Below are 8,044 nucleotides of genomic sequence, written 5' to 3' on the forward strand. Positions count from 1 at the left end.
GAGGGTCGCAGATTTTGCATTCCCTTTTAAGAAACAACATTCTCCATAATCTATGTGTTGTGAGTTTCCATGGACCTGTTCTAAAACATTGCTATACTCCAGCTCCCATCATCCTTGCCACTAAACTCTCTGGCTCATGTTGAGGGCATCTGGGATTCAATATCTGGACAGGGCAGAGGTTCTTGGTGTCTTTGGTGACCTCCAGATGTTATGAAACTCCATAATCCATCCACAGAGTAGCCAGCCAGGGAGGATGACAGCTGGAGTTTACCAACCCCTTAAGGCACATCTGCACTGTAGAATGAATGCAGCTTGACTCCATTTCAACTGCCATGGCTCAGCGCTACAGAATCTTGGGGACTGTAGTTTTACAAAGTATTTCGCATTGTTTGCCAAAAAGTGCTTGAGTCGCCTCTGGCTGAGAAAGGCGGTATACAAATGCGGTAAATAAATAAATACTCTTTGGCAAACAAAGAGTTGTTGCTATTATTGTTAATAATAATAATTAACAACTAATATTAATTACTTTAATTAGTTATTAAATTAATAACTAATAATAATACTATTATTATTGTATAGTATTATTATATTATTATTTATTTTATTTATACCCCGCCTTTCTCCCCTTGGGAAATTACAACTCCATGTCAGTTAAAGCAGGGTCAGACTGCATTGATTCTACAATTTAGTTGCTCCCAAAGATGGTCAAGGGTTCTATTCCCGTTCTAAAACAACATGATGTGCCTCATAGTCCTCTTCCAGCTCCTCCACACTCACACCCTCATGCTTATGGGGGGAAGGCGTTGCCTGCTGCACCGGGGCTTCTCTTAGGGGAAAAGAGACCCTGCCAAGGTCCAGCCCTGAGAGCGGAGGCGGACTCCCTCATCTGCCTTGGAGTCCCATAATATCTATGCGCAAAAGCCCTGCTGCAAGACTCGACCCAGCTTCTGGAAACAATGCCTTGGCGGGGAAGAGCCCTGGAGGACTCCCCACCCACGCAGCCCTTTTCCTGGCAGACCCATCCCCAATGAAAGGAAGCCACCGTTTCTCCATTGGTTCAAAACCGGACGGGGGTTTTCCTCCTGTTTGCGAACTTCGTGAGCCCAGGGAGCGCCTCTCTTTGCAGAGCGGAGAAAATCACGGGTTCATCTCGACATACCCTGCACAGTTTGGCCCCACTTCAACTGCCAGGGCTCAGTGCTACGGGATAGTTGGAAGTGTGTCGATTGGCAAGGTCTTTAGCCTCCTCTGCCCAAGAGTGCTGCAGCCTCATCACATGACAATTGGACCTCATCACACTAGAGAATGAATCCACTTTAAATCCGGTTGCTGCCTCCTACAGAATTCTGGGGTTTGTAGTGTAGGGAAAAGCCTTTAACAGCCTCGCTACAACTACAAACCCCAGAATTCTGCAGGAGGCAGAAACCAGATTTCAAGTGGATTCATTCTCTAGTGTGATGAGCTGGAATACCTACGATTCCGTAAAAAGTTAAAACGGGGCCGACCGGCATCGGTTCGCAATGTAGATGCACCCCACGAAGGTCGAGAAACCGCCGCCCTTTCCCCGCAGAGAGGCACTGACCCTCCACAAACGAGGCAGGCGTCGCGGTGCCCTCCCCTTGCGAGAGCAGCCTCAGGCCGAGAGGAGGGGGAAAGCCACTCAGTCAGATGTTCTGAGAATGGCTCACAAAAGAGCCTCTCGAGAGCGCCTTCCCCGGAGAGGGCTCTCGCTCAAGAGGCAGCCACTGCGCTTCACGCCTTCCTCTCTCTCCGCCACCCCTCCCTTTGCAAAAAAGAAGGAAGGATCTCACTCACTTTCTCGGCGCGGTGTCCCCACCACTCTTCTCCACTTGCTCCCTGTCCAGCTCTGCTCGCCTCAACCGTTCTCCAGGAGCAGCAGCAGCAGCAGGCGCCTTGCTGCCACTCTTCATACTTCTCTTCTGATCTCTCTCGACTTGGTGCTCTCTTTGGGAAACCTGTTTTTTTTTCCTCCCCAACCCCGCCAGAAACAGATTTCCTACATTTCATCAGTCCGCATAGACTGAACGGAAGTTTAACGCTGACTTTTTGGGGGGAAAGGGGGGGGGGAGCAGAAGGGAGCGACGACCACACTGGCAAATACAATTGATACCGGTTTTACCCTTGAAACGCGGAGAGATTGAATTACAAGCTCTATTGGCCGGGAATTCGGGGAAGGGGTGGAGGGGAGGGGAGCCAGCTCCGGGCTGCTACTTCCACTATTTTGTGGAGGGAAAGTGCAACTGGAAAAGAAGGGACTTGGGGTTTGTTGGACCTATGCTGGCAAAAGGTTTCATTTGGAGACCCAAGTGACCTGATTATTAGCTTCCTTCTGAGGTGTTCCTGGGGTGAAAAAGACAAGTTGGAACAAACAAAATGAAAAGCTGATTTGTGACAGTATTTGCCTTCCAGGACAACTTTCCTTTCCTTATGACAACTTAGTGCCACCTTGATCTATATCAGTGGTTTGCAAACTTTTTGACAAGGGTCCACTCTGACCATGGACCATTTTGACAGGGCCCACTTAACCAGAGATCACTTTGACCGGGACCCATTTGACCAGGGACCACTTTGACCAGGGACCACTTGACCGGGGGCCCAGTTTTACCCAGAGCCCACTTGACCAGGCTCCACTTTGACCGGGGTCCACTTTGACCGGGGTCCACTCTGACCACTGACCACTTTGACGGGCCCACTTAACCAGAGACCACTTTGACTGGGACCCACTTGACCAGGGACCATTTTGACCAGGGCCCATTTGATCAGGGGCCACTTTGACCAGGGACCACTTGACTGGGGCCCAATTTTATCCAGAGCCCACTTGACCGGGGTCCACTTTGACCGGGGTCCACCCTGACCATGGACCACTTTGACCACTGACCACTTTGACCACTGACCACTTTGACGGTGACCACTTAACCAGAGACCACTTTGACTGGGGCCCACTTGACCAGGGATCATTTTGACCGGGGCCCACTTGACCAGGGACCACTTTGACCAGGGACCACTTGACCGGGGACCATTTTGACTGGGGACCACTTGACCAGGACCCACTTTGACCAGGTCCCACTTGTCTGGGAACCACTTTGACTGGGGATCACTTTGAACAGGGCCCACTTGACCAGGGTCTACTTTGACTGGGGCCCACTTGACCAGGGATCACTTTGGCCAGGGCCCACTTCATTGGGGCTCACTTTGACCAGGGCCCACTTGACCAGGGACCACTTTGACTGGGTCCCACTTGCCTGGGAACCACTTTGACTGGGGCCCACTTGACCGGGGACCACTTTGTCCAGGGACCATTCTCCAACATTAGTACCAAAAGGAGTGGGGTTAGTCAGCTCTACGGAAAGGAGCAGAAATAAAATAAAATAAATAAAGAGGAAGGAGGTTCACAGACTCAATTTTTGCTCTCACAAGTTGAGAACCACTGATCTGTATTAATTGCAACCTGGTTTTGATTGTATGTATAAGACTGTCAAACTTATAGTGCATCTACATCAGTGGCTCCCAACATTTTTTTGACCAGGAGCCACTTTAACCAGGAACCACTCTCCAACATTAGTACCAAAAGGTTATGAATCAGTTGTTGGTAAATTTTAGACTCGTTTGGTTATTTGAGGTGCTGATTCAGAAAATTGCATTGGATAGACCACATCAGCTCTAGTTTCTGATACAGAACATATGTCATTCAGTAGTCGCTATCTGCTCACCCACATAAAACCATATTTAATCACCTAGAGCCGATATGATAGTAGTAATCTTTCGTGGACCATAGTTTTGTTCTTGTGGACCACAGGTTGGAAACCACTGATCCACACTGTAGAATTAAGGTACTTTGACACCTGCTTGGCTTAATGCTATGATAACCTAAGATTTGAAGTTTGGTGAATCACCAGCACTCTTTGTTGCTAGTGATTGTGAAACTACACATACAGCAATGCACATTAAAAGGCTCTAAATGGGATAAACTAAGTCAGAGGATTTTCCAAAATAGAGCCCATTCATGTGCATCAGCACACCTAAGTGTAAATCACATGGCATAGTAAAACCAACCAAGGGAGTGCCACCCTGGCTATAAGTGTATTGCAATAGGGGAAGGTAAAAAAACAAAACAAAACCCAGCCCAATTCCTACATGGCTGTAAAGCTACAAATACTGGAGATTCTGGAACTGGCTCAAGACCAACCTCTGTACTGCATATAAGTACCATCCAGGCCTTGAACCAGTTCCAGGACACTCCATCCTAAGACTCAGTGTCAACGTGCTCCAAGTTAAATCCTTACAGAGTCATGAAACCACTGAGGTCTCTTTTATACTGCCATATAATCCAGATTATCTGATTTGACCTGGATTATATGAGTCTACACTGCCATATAATCCAGTTCAAAGCAGGTAATCTGGATTGTATATGGCAGTGTAAAAGGAGCCTCAGACATTCCCATCACTACCCAAAATTGATTACTCTACATTCCTTCATGGTAGGAAGGTGGAGTAGGAAGACATGTATCTGTTTTTCTTATTGATTGGCTTCCATGGCAGGCTTCTTTTTGCATCAGCATGCATTTTAGTTCATAAAAATTTATGAGTATTTTTTTTCAGAGCAGCATCATTCACAAAGCCCTTTGAAGTGCACAACTGTGTCCAGAGCTCTGAAAAAAGGCCAGAGAAAGACCTCTCTCTCATAAAATGACCACCAGATAAGTATCATTCGAACTTGGGCCAACATGGGGTTTATTTATGTGCTGTTTTATCCACTCTATATTATTGATTTTCCTTATGCATCACTCTCCAATACTACCTGAAACCACCAACATTGGACATGTTGTGTCACACTGAAAATTGGTTTTGCAGTGATGGTTAAGCTATGTGTTGATTTGTCATGTATCAATTTGGATCACCTGTTAAATCAATGATATTACAGGGATATATTCACACTGCATAATTATAACCACTTGGAAAACAACAATGAGGTAGTTGCCCTCCAACCCCAGACAGTCTTGGATGACACACACTTCCTTGACCATTTCAAACTAGCTTCAGAGCAGGATACTGCATTAAGACTGCTATGATTGCCTTAGTGGATTATCTCTGTCTCAACACCAACAGGGGGAGTGTGTCCCTGTTGGTGCTTCTAAACCTCTCAGTGGCTTTTGATACCAACAATCAGACCTCACTACCTCTGAGGATGCTTGCCATAGATGCAGGCGAAACGTCAGGAGAGAAGGCCTCTAGAACATGGCCATATAGCCCGAAAAGACCTACAACAACCCAATCATGGTACCCTTCAGGAATGTCTGGAGGGGCTGGGCATCGGAGGCACTGTGTTGCAGTCGTTCTGGTCTTACCTCTCAAGCAGATTCCAGATGGTGGTGCTTGAGGATACCTGCTCCTCAAAAAAGGAGCTGCTATATGGTATCACACAAGGTGCCATTCTATCTCCAGTGCTTTTTAATATATATATATCAAACCGCTGGGAGAGATCATCCATAGGCATGGGGTGAAGGGTTCAGTATGCTCATAACACCCAAATATATTTCTACATTCCTTCAAAAACAGCATCAGCTAAGGATAGATGTCTCCTCTGAATGAATGCCTGGAGGAGGTATGAGAGCTGGGTGAGGGGGAAAAAACCTGAAACTGAAACCAGACAAAACAGAGGTGCTTTCCATCAAGGGTCCTAATCTGATGATAGAGGTATGTCAACCAGTTCTGGTTGGGGTTACACTCTCCAAATGTCAGCACAGTTAGATGCAATGATCAGGAATACTTACTACCAGCTTCTCCTGATACACTAGATGTGCCCCTTTTTAGATTTGGAGGACCGGAAGTTGGTAGTGCTTGCACTGGTAACCTCAAGATTGGACTTCTGAAATGCACACTACATTCGGCTACCCTTGTACCAGGTTTGGAAACTCCAGCTGTTTCAAAACCCGAATGGTTATGGGAACATCTAGGAGTAAGCATAGTACACTTATCCTAAAGTCACTCCACTGGCTGCCAATTAGTTTCCAGGCAAAGTACAAGGTGTTGGTTTTGACTCTTAAAGCCCTACATGGTTTGAGTCCAGGTTACCTACAGGGCTGCCTTCTCCCATTTAATCTACCCTGGACACTGAGGTCCTCTGGGGAGCAGCTACTTCAGCCTGCCAGAACCTGACTGGTGACCATCACCCAGAGAACCTTTTCATCAGTCAACAGAAGACTGTGGAACGACTGGCCAAAAGAGCTCCATAGTCTTGAAAAAACATCTAAAAACTTATTTCTTCTGGCAGGCCTACTCAGCCAGTTGAAAGCTGGGTTTTGATCTCTAACCTGTGTGATTAAGGTGTACTTTATAGAACTGCTTTGATAGATATCTTTTATGGAAGTGCATTTTAATATGTGTGTTTGCATAATTTTTATAGTATTTGTGTGTTTTTGACTGTGCTGTGACCTGCCTAGAGCCATGGAGAGAGGCGGATAAGAAATAAATAATAATAACAACAACAACAACAACAACAACAACAATAATAATAATAGTTGTTGTTATTGGCAATGCTGATGGGGCTTCTGGGAATTAGAGTCCAAAACATCTGGAGGACCTATGGTTCTCTCTTTTATATGTTGAGTATTATCCATCTGAGTATGTTCACATTCTCCTGTCAAATGAAAAACTGTTTCAGATGGATGGATGTTCCCCTGCACCCTTGGATAGAAACATATTAATGTAAACTAGGATTTTAAAGAAATGTTACAATGTATCATTGCTCTTACTATTTCCAGCAAGCCATGCTTTCCACCAGGATATTATGAACTGTGACAAAAAACATTTTTACCCCACATGTTCATGTATCCATTGGATTTTTAAAAAATCCAAAGGATACATACTGCATGCTGTAAGTATTAGAGTGCGATAGATTTTAAAAATTTTTTTTGCTAAGGGTTTATTGGCCTGTTCAAACCTTAAGCTTTTCCCATTCATGCTGATCAAACTACCTCTTGTTAACATGGTTGTCCTGTTTCCGACCCTGCCTCATTAGCATTTATAATCAGAATTTGAAATTAGTGTGATTGATGGTATATTTATGAGATTATGGCTATTGTACTCCTATCGATTTACCTAGTTATAAATCTTACGGAATGGAATGGTACTTACCAATGACTAGAAATGCATAGATTTGTGTTTCATGTGCCGTATGCAATGATATAAGAATATATCAACCAATCATATATATTTCAAAAATGGTGTAATGAGAAACCTTGTGTGGTAACCAGTTGAGATTCGGAATTGAAATTGATGTTTCTATAAAATTATTAATTCTTAACCAGTTAATTCTGGGCCCCACACAATCTAATATGTAGAATTTATTCAAATATCTTGTGTTGTAACTGATAATTCTTAACCTCTTTTCCTTGATCCTACTGCTTGCTTTAAAGTCGAGCCAAAGGATTTTGAACACTGAGATTTAACCAGTTTGTTTTCCAGAACATTTATCTCCATAACGTTGAACTCAAGAGCTTTCCAAACATACTTTAAAGCAAAATCCAAACAATACTTTTCTCCTAAGCAATCTTTGGTTTGGATCCAGCACTACTTTTCATTGAGGCTATAGTAAGTTCACAGAAATAGTGAAAATCAGGCACCACACTTTGCATGTGCAACTGGTTTCAATTCTTTAGCTGTATTGGTCCTATCATTTACTCAGAGTTTAGACAAGTTACTTTTTGGATCATAGCTCAAGTTACTTTTTGGATCATAACTCTCAGACAGCTTGGCTCACTGACCACAGAGTGTCCTGTAAGCTGTGCTCCAAAAAAAGCAATATTTCTAAGCTCTGTTAGTATCATTCAAGATGTGGTAGAAATTGCAATAGCCTTCCCTTCCCTCAGCGGTATTGGCCTTGCTATAGAGTTATTTTTTTAATTGGAAACATTGTGCACATACTTAAGATTTCGGAGAGTCCAGAATGCTGTGCGAATCAAATTGGGTCCACTAACAGACAACATGTGACCCCATGTTTAGACAGCTCCACTATCTGTTTCCA

At 44.3% G+C, this 8,044-nt stretch overlaps 1 protein-coding gene across 1 annotated transcript in view; it reads right to left on the reverse strand.

Annotated features, from left to right (window-relative positions):
* GAS2 (growth arrest specific 2) overlaps window positions 1-2,137 on the reverse strand; it is a 156,297-nt gene extending 154,160 nt beyond the window's left edge. The window contains exon 1 of the mRNA XM_060765846.2: window positions 1,816-2,137. The gene's annotated coding sequence lies outside the window, so the exon portion shown is untranslated. The remainder of the gene's footprint in view (window positions 1-1,815) is intronic.
* Between the last annotated feature and the right edge of the window lie 5,907 nt (window positions 2,138-8,044).

This window comes from Anolis sagrei, chromosome 1 (assembly GCF_037176765.1).
Source record: "Anolis sagrei isolate rAnoSag1 chromosome 1, rAnoSag1.mat, whole genome shotgun sequence".
Classification (NCBI taxonomy): domain Eukaryota; kingdom Metazoa; phylum Chordata; class Lepidosauria; order Squamata; family Dactyloidae; genus Anolis; species Anolis sagrei.